Source organism: Emydura macquarii, unplaced genomic scaffold (genome assembly GCF_026122565.2).
Source record: "Emydura macquarii macquarii isolate MOO-44397 ecotype Brisbane River unplaced genomic scaffold, CSIRO-AGI_Emac_v2 contig_1876, whole genome shotgun sequence".
Lineage (NCBI taxonomy): Eukaryota > Metazoa > Chordata > Testudines > Chelidae > Emydura > Emydura macquarii.
This window is the reverse complement of record NW_027132013.1, coordinates 14183413-14198772: the sequence shown is the minus strand read 5'-3', so window position 1 is coordinate 14198772 and position 15360 is coordinate 14183413. Positions and strand designations below refer to the sequence as shown.

At 43.1% G+C, this 15360-nt stretch overlaps 1 protein-coding gene and 1 long non-coding RNA gene across 2 annotated transcripts in view; both read left to right on the top strand.

Moving 5' to 3' along the window:
- The first annotated feature begins 4755 nt into the window (after positions 1-4755).
- On the top strand, positions 4756-7837 carry LOC137159655 (uncharacterized). The gene is made up of 2 exons (XR_010921685.1): positions 4756-4805; positions 6997-7837. It is a non-coding gene; the product is annotated as an uncharacterized lncRNA (long non-coding RNA).
- A 2926-nt stretch (positions 7838-10763) lies between these two features.
- C1QTNF4 (C1q and TNF related 4) overlaps positions 10764-15360 on the top strand; it is a 79860-nt gene continuing 75263 nt past the window's right edge. Inside the window, exon 1 of the mRNA XM_067557731.1 lies at positions 10764-10873. The gene's annotated coding sequence lies outside the window, so the exon portion shown is untranslated. The remainder of the gene's footprint in view (positions 10874-15360) is intronic.

Sequence of the window (15360 nt, the reverse complement as noted above, 5' to 3'; positions counted from 1 at the left end):
GGGACACATTGAGCATGCCCGCAAACAAAAGAAAGAAGAGTCAAACAGAACAGGCAAATCGGAAAAAAAGAAGCCTGCTGTCTGGAAGGCCAAAAAGGAAAATCTGCATGTGGTACAGCAGACTCAGGATGATCAAAGTGACACCCATTCAGAAAAAGTGCCACTCCATGTCTTGTCTGTGGCAGTTGGCTCACATGAATACTGAGTAACCCCGCTGTTGGAAAGTAAACCTGTACGCATGGAACTGGACACCAGGCACAGCAGTTTTGCAGGTCTAAGACACAGTGTATAAAGAGTAGCTAAAGCATCTCTTGCTTAAGCCAACAAAAATTGCTCTGAAGACGTACACTGGAGAAGCTGTACCCATGTTGGGCACTACTGATGTTAAGGTGGAGCTCAATGGACAGACTGCTAAATTGCCACTGTTTGTGGTGGAAGGAAATTACCCAGCCTTAATGGGAAGATCATAGCTTAGGAAAATCCAGTTGAACTGGGCAGAAGTGCACAGAATGGCTAAAGAAGAAACAGGTCTGACAGCTGTATTAAAGAAACATGCTGCTGTTTTTGGAGAGAACCTGGGAAGTACAAAGGGAATCACTGTGAAATTGAACATTAAGCCTGACAGCCAACCAAAATGTCTGAAAGCCAGAACTGTGCCATATGCCATCAGGCCAAAATCTGAAGTGGACCTGGAGTTCCTGGTCAAAAATGAAATCCTAGTACCAGTTACCCACAGCCAATGGGCAACCCCAATCATTCCAGTATTGAAGAAAGATGGCTCTATTTGGATTAGTGGGGATTTTAAGGTCACTGTTAACCCAGTGTTGTGTGCAGAGCAATACCCTCTTCCCTGCATCGATAACCACTTTGCTGGCTTGGCTTGCTGGACAAAAGTTCAGCAAGATTGATCTGAGTCAGGCATATTTACAGATGCACGTCAATGAGAAGTCCCAAGAGCTGTTGACTATCGTGACACATAAAAGGCTGTACCGATACTGTTGCTTGCCCTTCAGAATAATGTCTGCTTCAGCTTTGTTCCAGAGGGCCATGGACCAGATCTTGAGAGGCTTGCCAGGAGTCCAGTGCTATCTTGACGACATCCTGGTCACTGGCAAGAATGAGGAGGATCACCTTAAGAACTTGGAAGCTGCCCTACAAAGGCTGGAAGAGTACGGCCTACAAATGTCGAAACCCTCTGTTGAATATCTGAGACATATCATAGATGCTACTGGCCTTCATAAGGCTCCTGCAAAAGTCAAGGCTATTGTGGAAGCTCCACCTCCTCAAAACGTAAGCCAACTTCGCTCTTTTTTAGGGCTATTGAACTATTATGGAAAGTTTGTTCCACTGTTAGCAACACTACTAAAACCAGTACATGAACTCCTTGGCCAGAACAAGGTCTGGAAATGGACTGAAGCCTGTGATGTTGCATTTAACAAGGCTAAATGCGCATTGCTAAATTCAGAGGTTCTGATGCATTTTGATCCGTTCTTACCTCTACAGTTGACCTGTGATGCCTCCCCTTATGGAGCGCAAGCAGTCGTGTCACACATTATGCCTTCAGGAAAGGAGAGACCCATTGCTTTTGCCTCACGCACCTTAAGCAAAGTAGAAACTAACTAAGCCCAAATCAAACGAGAAGCACAGGGAATAGTTTTCGAAATTCGAAAATATCACTAGTACCTGTTTGGATGGAAGTTCACACTTCTTACCGACTATCAACCTCTAACATCAATTTTTGGACCACGCACAGACATTCTGCCGTTGGCCACTAGTCATATGCAACGATGCTCATAGTTGCTTTCTGCACACACATATGAGATCAAATATCCGAAATCCACTCTGCACTGCAATGCAGATGGCCTCTCAAGGCTGCCTTTACCAGTTAAACATCAAGATATTGGCCAGAAAGAAATCTTTTTTGAACAGGTAGAGAACACACCCATCACTGCTACTCAGGTAAATAAGGCAACTCGCATTGAGCCAGTACTGTCCCAAGTTATGGACCTAGTGATGCACAGAATATCTCTACAGGACTCTCAGGTCTTATCCGACCTTCTTCCCTACATGTCGAGGAAGATGGAGTTATCAATCCATTCTGGTTGCTTGTTGTGGGGGATGCGCGTCATTATTCCACCACTACTGAGATCACAGATGTTAGAATAGCTACATTCAGCTCACCGTGGAATAGTACGCATGAAAGAAATTGCACGAAGCTACTTTTGGTGGCCTGGCTTGGACAGTGCCATTGAAGAGAAGGTAAGAGCTTGTACTTCATGTCAGAGTGTGAGGAACACGCCTCAGTTGGCACCCCTACACTGATGGGACTGGCCTGAAAATCCATGGCAGCATATTCACGTTGATTTTGCTGGCCCATTTGAAGGAAGCATGTTCCTGGTTGTTGTAGACATCCACCCTATATGGCCAGAAGTCTCTGTAATGCAAAGTAATCCACTTTAATGTAAGTGTTAAAAAATTAAGAATTAAGCAAGAGGAGGATTTCGTGACCTTAAGTCTGTCACCCATATTTGTAGAGGAACCTGGCTCAATCTTACTGAGCTAATTTTAAATTCCCCATAACAAAGGAGAACACAGGGGTGATTAGAGAAATACTCACTACATAAGTTACTTCACTTGCTTTTCATACAGAGCTTGTAAGAAGCTAGAAAAGGTGACTAAATGTGTAGGAAGGTTGTGTGCTTTTTACAGTACACCACTGCCCTCTGATGGAACAAATCAGATTTGTTCTAGTATGTGTGCGGGTTTGCAGTGTTGTTGTAGCTATGGTGGTCTCAGGATATTAGAAGGTGGGTGAGGTAATATCTTTTATTGGACCAGCTTCTGTTGGTTAAAAAGAACACTAACTGGTCCAATAAAATATTACTTCACCTACCTTCTCTCTCGTCAGAAGATAGATACATTTCCACCTTTTTTGCTGATCTCTGAGGATTTATTCTCATGGGACAAGAGAGAAAAAAGGAACAGAGCCCCAAACTTTGCCTAGCCACTGTTGTAGTTATTGGCCTACTCATGACTGAAGCACCTCCTTCTGGAGGTCTCTGGGGATTAGCTCTGCCAGGCCAATACCCCTTTCTGTGGTCGCACTCCATCATGCTCTCTAGATTGTGCTCTCTTGGGATGCGACTGCTCCCACTTCATGGCTTTACCCTCCAGCCAGGTCACTGTAGTCCTCCCTTTCTGTGATATCAAAGTGTCTCAGGGCCCACTGTCTCAAGCAGTCCTTCCTCTTCCACCAACCTTTAACAGTGCTACTTCCCCAGTGGCTGGTAAGGGAACCCAGGCCTACTCTAGCAGTGGATTCCAGCCCAGGGACCTACAATAAGCAGTCAAGATCTACTCAATCCTGAATCTTACTGTTGTATCCATGAGCTACTTCCTACCTTGCCACCTATCCCCCTGAGAATGACTACAATTTCTCTCTTTGCCATCCCCTTCTAATCTCAGCTACTGGTCTTTATACAGGCCCTGCCTGTTCCTGTCCAGCTGAGTCTCATCTCTAATTAGTCCTGGCTCCTCCTCCAAGTGCAGTCAAGGCTGTTAATTGGCTCACCTGACCATCTGGACCCCTTTAGCCTTGTGTGGGGGTAGACACCCCATCAGAGGCATACAAATTTGGGCCTAATTGTAAGCTCAATACTTGAAAGGTCATAAAATGACAATAACCTATAATAACAAATGGTGATAGAAAGAGATACAAAAGGGAGGCAGAAAGACTTAATTAGTCCAATCAAAAAGCACTACTATTATAACTCAAGTACTGTGCTAACATTATGCTTGGTAAATAAGAAAATGTGGGACTGGAAATTAATGAGCCAAAATTGGTATGTTAGATATTAGGCATACTAGGTGGAGTGTTTGGGTTATTCCACCTACCACTCCCTTTCTGGGTCCATCAAGAAAGACTTGGGGGGAATTGGCTACTGGAGCAAGTTTCACCATCAACCCCACCATCCACTGGGACCCTAAACCTTCTTCAGTCTGATCCCTAGAGAGATTCTGGCTAGACCAGCCAGAGAGAGGGACACAGATGACACCTACCAGCTCTGGATGAATCCTGAATACCATCTGGGATGTCCCCTACTCCCATGTGTCTTTTTTCCTTCCTCACCTTATTTCCTATCCCCCTCCTTTTTCCTTTGGTCTAATAAGAGTCTGGTTTAGCCAGCCAAGACTGAATATTTTTGCAACACTGTTATAAGCCTGTGGTAACTAAAAGCAATGCCTTCAATGGCCCAATGCTGGTACAAGTTTGCCAGGACTCAGAATGGCTAACAAGACTGTGCTGGGCCTGTGTTTTTCAGTAGTGAGGCTGCAAGTGAGAATCAACACCAGAAACAGAAGCTGCATTTTCTGTCTCTGCTGTTCTTTTCTTTCCCCTCTTGTGTGTGTTGTCTTGTTTCATTTTCTAGGAAATGGGATCAGATTTTAACAACAGAAAAGACACCTCCAGCCTATTTCTCCAACCAGACTGTTAGCATTTTTAATACCAAGTGGGACAGGGCCAGCCCTGATGGCTATAGGAGGGTGCTCCTATTTGTGAACTAGGAAGGCGAGCAGCGTCAGCCCCAGGCTTAGCAAATCCTTGTTCCCTGGGTGATCCAGCTGCAGCCACTCCAGGACAATTAGGCCATTCAGGCCAGCTGGGGCCACTCCAGGGCAATTAAGCCAATTAGGCCAGCTGGGGCCAATCAAGGAGCTTGCCCCAGCAGTTAAAAGCCTCACAGCCAGGCAGATGGAGGTATGGTATGGCACGCTGATGTGGTGAGAGCACCTAGCCATGGGAGGTAAGAAGGTGCCTGTGCAACTAAGACTAGAGGATGCTGGCCCCAAAGAGCCTGAAGGAGAGCTACAAGCCAGGGGGGGACTACAGATGAGTGACCCAGTGAAGGTAGTAGCCCTTGGACTAAGTTGTTTGAGGCTACTCCTTGCGGGGTCCCTGGGTTGGGGCCTGGGGTAGAGGGTGGGACCAGGCCCCTCCCCCCTCTGCTCCCACCCAGCCACACCACTGGCATAGCCGTAAGGCGTGCAGACCCACGGGGCCACACAGGCCAACCTTGCCACACACATTACTGTCAAATGGGGGAGGGGTTCCTTCTAAAAACTTTCTCCAGCTAAAGGGAAAGGTTTAACTGGTTTTTCTTCTTTTCTGTATCCTTAATAAAAGGTTTAAAAGGATTTTTAATGGTGAGTTTGTCATGGCACTAAGCAGGCTGATGCCTCTGTGTAGCCCAAGGTCCAGTGTGCTTCAACTACAAGTTGTGGACTACAAACTGTGGCATGTTAGGAGAATTTCCTGGCTTCTACTGTTTTCACTGCCTAGAACATTAATCAATCAGGGAGGCTGACTTGACTGCCTAACCAGGGACTTGAACCCTGGACCCTCAGATTAAAAGTCTGAAGGTACCTCTGCCTGCCTCTCAGCGGGAAGTTTCAGCTCTGACTGAGCCGGGGAGCAAGTGGCAGGCAAGCAGAGAGGAGGCTGATGGACTGTAATTCTATTCTATGTTTCTTTGCAGAATAAAATCTTATTTCTTCTGGTTGGTCTGAGTGGGTCCAGTCTGAGGTGAATACACATTGACACACAATGCAGAGCGCACAGAGGAGCCTCAGGCCCAGTTTTCCAAAGTTGTATAAAAAGTTCACAAGGCATACTTTCCCTATCTTGAACTCCCTCATGCTGGGCTAGTAGATAGGAAGGGCTACATCTGTATAACAAACCTCATTTAACACTTCTTAATGTTGGTCAGGGGCAAGTTGTGCTTACATCTTTGGCCTACAAAATTGCTCAGGAAAAAAAGGGCAACATTATTTTGATGCTTTTTGGGTCATGAAAGTGAGTCTTCAGGAGGATATTGAATGGAGAAGATAATTTTGTTGAATTGGTGGGGGGTGGGCAGGGAGGAATTCCATGCCTAGTGGGTGGCATAAAGATTATCAGTTATAGTAGAAGAGTCTCAGCCCGGAGCCCAGGGGTGCTTTTCTGATACTTTCTTGCTGTGATTATACAATATGCACACTAAGTTGTGCATACAATTACTGTGATTGATTAAATGCAAATAACCAGGTAAATGTGCCCATATAGTTATTTACTGGGTTGTATTAGTAGTAACTATGCGTGCAAATTGGGCAAGCAATTTTGTCTAAAATTTGAAAAAAATCAGACCTTTAATAGTTAGACATTTCACTATGACTTGAGAGATGTTTGTTTCTAACAGAGTTAACAAACAATCAGACTAATAATGTAGTACCAAAATACTGAAAGAAAAAGAAAAAAGACTTCTCGCTTAACTGGAATAGAGTTAGAAAGCCAGTCAAGGGATTACAAATTCTAGGCTCCTGTCCCTCAGCTATGTGCTCAATCCATTAGACCACACTGCCTCTCTAAACATTTTCATATCTTTATTTTAAGACTTCTTAAAATTAATGTAGGGGTGGTGAAAGATGTTGACTGACTGCCTAGAGACTTGCACCTGCTGAGGATGATTCTCATTTACACGGGGACCACTTTGGCAGCATAAAGAGGCAAAAGTGGACCCCACGAGAATGCCTCCTCTTCAGAGGACCACCATTTCCAATGCAGACCTAGCATATGAATTCTTCACCAGCCCTGCTCCCAGCACTGGGGACAGATCAGTGATATGGCCAGCATGCACTGCATTATGGCTATTCTTTACTTCCTGGGGACCACAGAAAGCACACTAACTTAGAGTAACCTCAATGCCATTCTAACGTACATCCAGGGCCAGGCAGCCCCCTGCATGACCTCAGAACAAGGATGCACAAACACAGCTCAAATCTATCTTTGCCCACACCGCTTGTACACAGAGTTCTTGTGGTTTAAATTGTTTCATGATTGTAGTTAATAAACTTATGGTTACTGAATTGTTTGATGAATGCTATTTTGATTGGAAAAAGACTACACAGACTCCATATCGTGTGCACTTCTTTTTCCCACCCTTTCTGGGGGTTTGACAGGAAAGAGACTGAAAGATCTGCCTAGCAACAGCAGGCCACTTAAGAGCAAGAATGAAGCAGATAGGGGCTGTCCTCCTGAGAGACAGCATTCCAGCTAGAACTCCAGCAGCAGAAGAGGACAGCCTGGCCCACACCATCGATTTACCCTTCCAGAGGAAAAGGAGGAGACTGGACATTCATGCTTACTGTCGTTCCACTGTTGAAGAATCCTGGTTCCTGATGCTTCAGATCAACCAGTGTTCCAGCAATCATCATCTGTTGTGGTCAACACCCTGTGCAAGGGAGAAGAACAAAGGGTGACATACAGTGTCTGTGCCTGGCCTAGAGTTGTGTTCTGGGGTACAGGATCCAGGTTTTATACCTACTCTGTTACTTAACCCCAAATATCCTCTGTTATATTCCCCCTAATAAATATCATTGTTAATCATATATATCAGACTGTCAGTAATACCTCCCAAACCAAGCTGACTAGTGAGAGATCTAGTTAGGGGTCTGAGCTTGAAGATTGAGTTGGGATTTAACCTGTCTCCAGTTTTATTTTACCTTTATTAGCACACCCTGCTAAATGTAGGTAACACCCTCATCTCCTCTCCCCCAGTATCTTCCATAAGTGCAGGAATACAATAACTGAGAATCAGGCCCTCTATTTATACCCTAGCGAAGGTACAGCAGGGGCAATGGAAATGTAAGCTTCTCTCTTACACAGAGCCTCCTTACCTCTCCTTTACCTGCCACGAGCAGCTCTAGAGGTATAAGGTTGTGATGAGGAACACTCACCTCTCATGAGCGCCTTCTGTCAGGTTGATGCGAACTGGCACTCTCTCTTTCTCTGCTCACAGTGCCCCCTGCCAGCAGTTACCTTTCTCAAGTGGGTCCTCAGTGACTCAGCTCTCCAGCCAAGTCACATGCAGTCAAAATGCATGAATGCACAAACCCCTTCCAGGGTAAAAAGTCCAACAGGGCCTGTCCTGTACCCTTATCAGTGTCTTTAGCTTTGTCTCTGGGCTCAGTCCTCAGCCCCTTTTGGGTTAGCTTTAAATCTATCTCTGTCCTGTTATAGACCAGTGCCCCCAGGGCTTTTTCCTTTGGAGACTCTGCCTTTAAATTCTAGCCCTGTGCTTAAGCTTATAGATAAAACTTATCCCCTTCTCAGGGCTTTGTCCACCCTTCCAGTGGGAGTCCCAGGCCCATCCACTACTCGAGATCCCAACCCAGGGACCCTACAAATAACAGTCATGTTGCTTCCTTTAATAATTGCTACTGTTATTCCCTGAGTCACTTCCCACATAACCCCTTTCTCTTCACCCTTACCGCAGGGCTGAAGTTCTTTCTCATGGAATACCAATGTCATCAGAACCTATTTTCTGGTTCTTCTTTATCTCCAGCAAGGATTACCTTCCTTGCTCCTCTGGTTCCCACCAGCAACTGGTCTACTCAGGCCCTGCAGTGAACTGCTAACTGAGCCTGCTAGGCTCTGATTGGCTGCTTCCCTGAAGCCTTTCTAGGCAGGCCTGAAGGACCCACCTTCACTGCTTCTTTTCTAGGGTAGGTTGTGGCAGGACTGCAAGGTCTCCAGGAGAGGTGTCAAAGGGCTTGGTACACCACCTTATAAAGGTATATCTTTTTCCACAACATATTTATTCTGTCAAGCTGTTTGAAGTGACTCAGGAACATGAGTGCCCAACTCAGGGCAGACTGTTACAAACCAGGACACAAACCCCAAACTGTCTGCATGTTCTATAATTAAATTTCAACAATGAAATATCAAGTGTGAACTCCTCAAGAACTATAACAGCCTTAAGATGTAGCCACAGACAGTCCCATTCGACCTTCTGGTCTATCTTGCCACTCAGGCAAGCCTGCCTTTGTGATAGATAGACCTTTATACCGAAAACCAAAACAATATCTCGGTTACTCCCAGTCCCAAAAGACCACCCACTTGCCCCAGGTCAATTGTACCTCAGATCTCTCACCAAAGACAATGCTTGTAGCCAATCCTATATTAAACTAACTAAAGGTTTATTAACTAGGAAAAAGAAATAAGAGTTTTCTACAAGATTAAAGCAGCTAAACATACACACACAAATGAGTTACAGTTTTAGGTTCGAAAAACAATTAGAAGCTGCTATAATGTGCAAACACTTTTATAGTTACAAAGCAAATACTTAAATATGACTTTATAACATGGGTTTACAGATAATGTAAGTGAGATTAATGCATGCAGCATTTCAGAAAGTTCAAACACTGAACACATCTCTATAAATCTAATACCTATTTTAACTATATTAATACACAGGTGACCCAGACTGTTTTCCAGCTATGTATTTGTCAGTTTTCAGTGAGTCCTATGGGCTTTGGCATGAGCTGGCACATGGTATTCCTGTGTCAAAAATTCCAGAGTTCATGCAGAGATTTCTAACAAAGGGGCTAATTTATGCTCTATGTAGTGATTTTGTGATAAGATACCTGTCAATAGAATCTGGAGTGAGATCAACCAACTGATGTTACAGCAGGCATCAAACATCCATATATATGTCTGGTCCTTCTTTCCCCTACTAAAAATATTACATCTTTGTCATGTTTGTATCATGTAGCTTGCTGTGGCAACTGGCAGAATTACTAACGAAATCTGATTTTTCCTAATGGAAAACCAATACAACATTCTGCAAATTGAAACTCTCCCATACAATAAAAAAGCTACATAAAGTTCAAACCATGGAAAGCTAACAGAAAGCCCAATCTTTTTTGGCTCTGCATTGTTCCAGTAATGAAGTAAATGATGTAGTTATGAAACCATTATTCTGGCGTTATCACCACCCTAAGCTCTGAGGCAGATGAGATCGTTCACCCTAAATGGTCGCTGTCTCTTTCTTATGAAAGTTTCAGCAAGAATGGAAAGCTGAAGCCCCTCTCACAATCTGCAGGACCAGGCTGCTGAACTTCAGTACACTGGGAAATTGTCCAAACGTATGTATTAGAACTACATTACAGAATTTGTCTCTCTTCAGGATCCATTCTATAGCACAAGCTTCTCCAACTCCACTCTGCTTTCTGGTATTTCAATAACCAGAGCAAGTTTTAAAGAACAAAAAATACTTATTTAAACAAGAAAATACCTAAAATAAATCTAGTACTGATGTTCCTGTAATCTAACCTCTCTGAAATCTCTTCATCCACCACTGCTGTTGGTTCCAATCTGTGTGTCAGTAGTTATTAGCAAGTGTGGCACTACACAGTGTCCTGCTAGTTGGGTAACCAGACATCCTTGTTTACTGGGATTGTTTGAGTCTGAAGGGTCATTCCCACTGTATGGATCATGTCTAGTGAAACTGGGACCTCCCCTGTTTTACTATAACCCTAGTGCAAGTGAGTGGAAGGCAGAACACAGAAAGGCTCAGGTGTCACAACAGCAGAGGGGAAATAAGAAAGCCGAATGGCTCAGGTGCCGGTTGATTTTTCTTAGCATGGGAGTGAGGAGCAGCACACTCCAAGCCAGCATTGAGAAAAGCTAAGAGAGCTAGGATCCCCCAGAGCAGCAGCAAGAGCAGGGACCATAGCAAGAGAGCCTTCCCCTGGGCCTCATCTACACTATTGTTGTAGCAATCAGCATAGAACTTGAGGAGATAAGAATAGGCTGCAGGAGGGAAGAGTTTAGAGAAGGCACCAGGAAGCTAGCCTATGTACACATGGTTTGAATGCTATCACAGATAGTGATAAGTAGCCACACAAGCATGGAGGGAAGGTACCACTCAACCACCACTCCTCTACTTCAGGGGCAGTTGGTGAATGCACTTCTGGTTGCTGGGACGTTGCTGACCTCGGACACCAGACTGCGAGTGGCAAGCGTGGAGGGAAACACTGCAACAGTGACTTAAAAGTATGTAAACAATAAGTATTTTGGGCAGTGTCCTTTGCCTCAGTTTTCTATCTTGCGTTGTGAAGAATCAGTTGTTTGAAATGCAGTTTATAAGTATGATAGGTGACTCTCAAATGTTTAAATTATCATCCTGATAGCTCAGTAAAGGGTAAATGGCCCATTGCAGAGAGGTACAGTGATAATAAAATCAGTAAAGTTTATAGTAGCAGTGGCATTGTCTTTTTCAATGTCATGAAAAAGGCTGACTACATGAGACCACTAAAGAATTCCTTAGAATCTTGAAATATATTGTAGTAGAAGCCACTAAAAGGCACCCACTGACTGAATGTTCTTTAACCCTCTACATTTGCTCATTCCTTCAAAAAGTGGCTATAGAAGCTTAACTAATATTCATAGTCAGCTTTTTTTCCAATAATATCCTCGGAGTGAAAAATTCTTTGGCAAGAATGAAAAGACAAACGCATGCCATTGTTGCTTAATAGGCTTTTCATGTAGTTATGCAGTTATATAGTAGGCACTTTACCAGTTGCTCCTACAGATTATTTCAGGAATTCTGCAGTACAGGCTATGGTTTCTAATCTTACATTTAAGAAGCTCAGGAATTTGGCACCCATTCATATAGCTGATGATACTAATATTTAATTTTTATTTTTTTTTAATTCTACAGAGAGGATATATATCCAATCTACCTAATTCAGGAATCATACAGAGAATGATAGAATATGCTCCTGATAGATCAGGAATTTCTCATTTATTCAATGTAGGAAATCTCACTGAACCATGATTCTGTTATATTTCATACAAAAACGCAGTCAGTTGTCACAGGCTAAGGTATCCCTTCAGTTAGCTGAAGTATAAACTTAGAATTTTTCTTCTAAATGCTGATAATCAATTAACTGAACATTTTTAAAGTGCATGATGGTTGACTTTTTTGGCACACTTGGCAGATGTATTTGATTTGGGTGACTTTTTTGGCACACTTGGCAGATGTACTTGATTAAACTGAATAATTTGAAAATCTCTCTTCAAGGTCTAGTATAAACATACTGCAATTCCAGAAAAAAACATATTGCATTCAAGAAGAAAGATACCATCTTTTGGGAAATTTGTGTGAAAGTGGTACTGTACAAGTGTTTTTAAACATGAGTGGATTCCTAGAAGAAAATGAATTTTAATATGAAGATGTGAAACTGTTTGTCTTGACTCATCTCACCAGTCTTGAAGCTCATTTTCAACCGTGTGTTTCCAGATTGTGACACAGAGGCCCACTGGTGGTTCACTACTCTGTCAGCAACTCTTGTAAAGCTGGAAATACTCACTACAACTCACACACTGTTGTTGTAATCGGTATCTAAAAGGTGCCATGTAAGGTGTCCTATACAAACTGGCGACTCACTGGTCCCGAAAATCATTGGGTGGTGTATATATGAGATGTTTGCAAAGAGATACAAATATGTGCTAGAATTATGTGTGTTTAGTGAGCAATACATAATCCCAATCTGCCCTAGACAAAACTATATGCTTGTCTGAGCAGCCAGGTCGTCAGGCAGAGACGATTAAAGTAAATTTACATATAAAATTAACAAAGCTATCAAACAATGGAGAAGATAGCATGACATCTATACCTCCACAGGAGAGAGAAACTTTGTCTGGTCTTAATTTTCAAATAATACATTCCAAAGGTTTGCTGGACTATAGAAGGATGGGCAGAGAACACCATAGTTATCCATTACTGGGCAGATATAAGAAGCCAGGGCTCTTGTAGATCTAAGAAAAGTAGATCTTTCAACCAAGAGGGCTGAAGTCTCTGGGAACTGTGTGATCCTTCTGTGCCTAGGGCAGCCACTTGAGAATGCCAAGGTCAGGGCAGGCTGTAAAAAGGGAGCAGATTCTCCCAGCACTGGTGGGTGGCACTGAAGCCAGACTTCCCAACCAGCCACAAACTGTGCTTGATTCCCCCAAACTGGTTATCAAGAAGCCAGTACACTAATACACACAGCCCCCTATACTACATTCCAGTCTCCAGGTCCCAATCAGCCACTAGGTCCAGTAAAGAGACCAGTTGTTTAAACTCTCTGCTCTTTATTTAAAAGGTTCCCTCTGACCCCAAAGGGTCAACCACAGTACCAGATCAATATAAGTTTGGATCTTACTCAAAATACCACGCTGCCAGCCAATCCTTTAATAACTAAAATTAAAGGTTTATTATAAAAAGAAAGAAACAAACCATAAGAGAAATGTCAAAGGGTCAAAGCAAATCAGATACATACAAATGATTGAAAGTCCATATATATCAAGTTTCTGGAAGAATTGTGGAGTTGCAGGCTTGTACAGTTCCTCTGGCATACATCCAGTATCTGGATGGGTCTTAGTCCTTCAGTTCAGTTGAAAGTGAATTGATCCAGCAGTAGATATGTGTCTGTAGCTGAACAGGGACAAAAGACAAAATGGATTACCCAGGCCTCTGCTTTATATACCTCCTGGCCCAGGCCATGTTGTTTGTGGAGTTTTACAGGAACCAAAATGGAGTCCAGAGTCACATGGGCCAGTCCTGGTGACTCATCAGGTATATCCCTGGGCCCCTTGCACCTGTGAGGGTCTCAATGGGCCATTAAGCAGGCTGTTGTACTGCAGCCATCCTCTCTGAGATGCCACTCAGACAGCACAATTTGAAATACTGATATACCAAACATATGTATAACTTCCATTACACACATAACACATGAACATAAGTATCATCATCTTACTTAGCATATTATACCCTTTCTAACAGTATCTGACATGGCATATCTCACATGAATTATTCTGATTTTGACACACTGATGTCAAACAATATACTAAATGCTCCCCCCCCCCACATCAATCCAGCCAGCGTGACACCCCCAACGCGAGACTGGTGTAGAGGGGAGTAATCAGAGCTACTGAATACACCGCAAGGGCCGCCCGATCCAGCCAGCGTGACAAACTGAATATAGGTGAGAAACCTGCTTAGGCAAATATTGTAACTTTGCTGAACTTAAGTTTTAGTCTTAGAGGCATAGTTTTACTTTTGTTTGTAACCATTTCTATCCATACTCCTTGTACTTGGTATCATTAAAACCTATGACTTTTTGTTTAATAAACTTGTGTTAATTTTAATATAAACCAGTGCAGTGCAGTGATTGAGATAAGTGTTTGTCAAACACCAGTTAAATTAATGAGCTACAGTGTATCGACTCTTTAAAGGAGCAACAAATTTAATATCTTCTGAGGATGTACAATGATAGGGGCTGTACATTGCAGAGAGACATCTCTGAGGAGCACGGGGGCTGGAATTCACTGGCAGATACCTGCTAGGCAGGGTTAAGACTGGTAGAATCTTGAGGAGTTTGCTGGTGAGGAAGACACACAGGCATGGCAAGGAGCTGACACATAGTCTCATCTCCAGCAAAGTTCACTCTTGCTGAGGCAGAGAGGTAACCCAGTTACAGCAGCATGTTAAACAGATGCAGACCTTTCAGAATATTACTGGACATTACACCCATTCAAGAACTCAATTAGCTTTACTCTTCTTCCATTCTCAGCTCAAAAACCTCTTTTAGAATTCAGTAACAAGACTCGCATCAAAATTCAGCTGAACTCCTCTTAATGAGTTTTTGCCATTAGGTAAAAATGAATATCCTCAATTGTCCCAACAGGCCATAGGAACATTAATTCCATCCGCCCCTGTTTACGTCTGCAAAACTGTATTTTACACCAGGCAGTAAATAAAGACAAATTCATCTTTAAGTAGGAGATCACCAGCCAACAAAATATTTTGTGTTCGAAGATGGAAATTTATCCTTCCTGCTAAATATGAAATAAACCCATTATGTCATCAGTAATTTAAAAGTTAAAAAGTAAAGTCTATAATAACCATATTTGTAATACATTTGAGAGTTCATTGAGGTAAAGGTATTTAGTATTTATTAGCTATATAAGAGGCAGTGTGATGGGGGTATAGGCCCTGCACTGGGCAAATAACTGTTAAGGGTCTGTGGCACCTGGAGGAGAGACAGCTAATTAAGGATTGACTCAGCTTTGGAGAAATAGAGTCATGGACTGCAGGGCCACTAAGGAGAACTGAGCTGTAGCAGGGAGTTCATAATCTAGGATTGGCCCTGAAGGGAGAGAGTAGCAAAGATGAAGTGGTTCTAAGCAGCTGCCAGACATCTGGAGATGACCTTGGCAACAAGTTCCTTAGCAACAAACTGGGAAAAGTTTCTTGGGAAGATAAAATTCCAGGAAGAGAGAGGATTGACAAGCGCTGCTTCACTATAGATACCTGCAAGTAGGCAAAGGCCTGAAGTTGCTCAGAGAACCAGTGAGGAATCACAAGGATTAGATCCTAGCTGCTTATGAATTGTGAGCATTTCACTTTTTGTTATGTGTGCTAAAATTGGCACGGCATGGCACGGCACAGTATTCATTTTATCTTATGTCTCTGCTTTTATACTCTTAAAAGCATG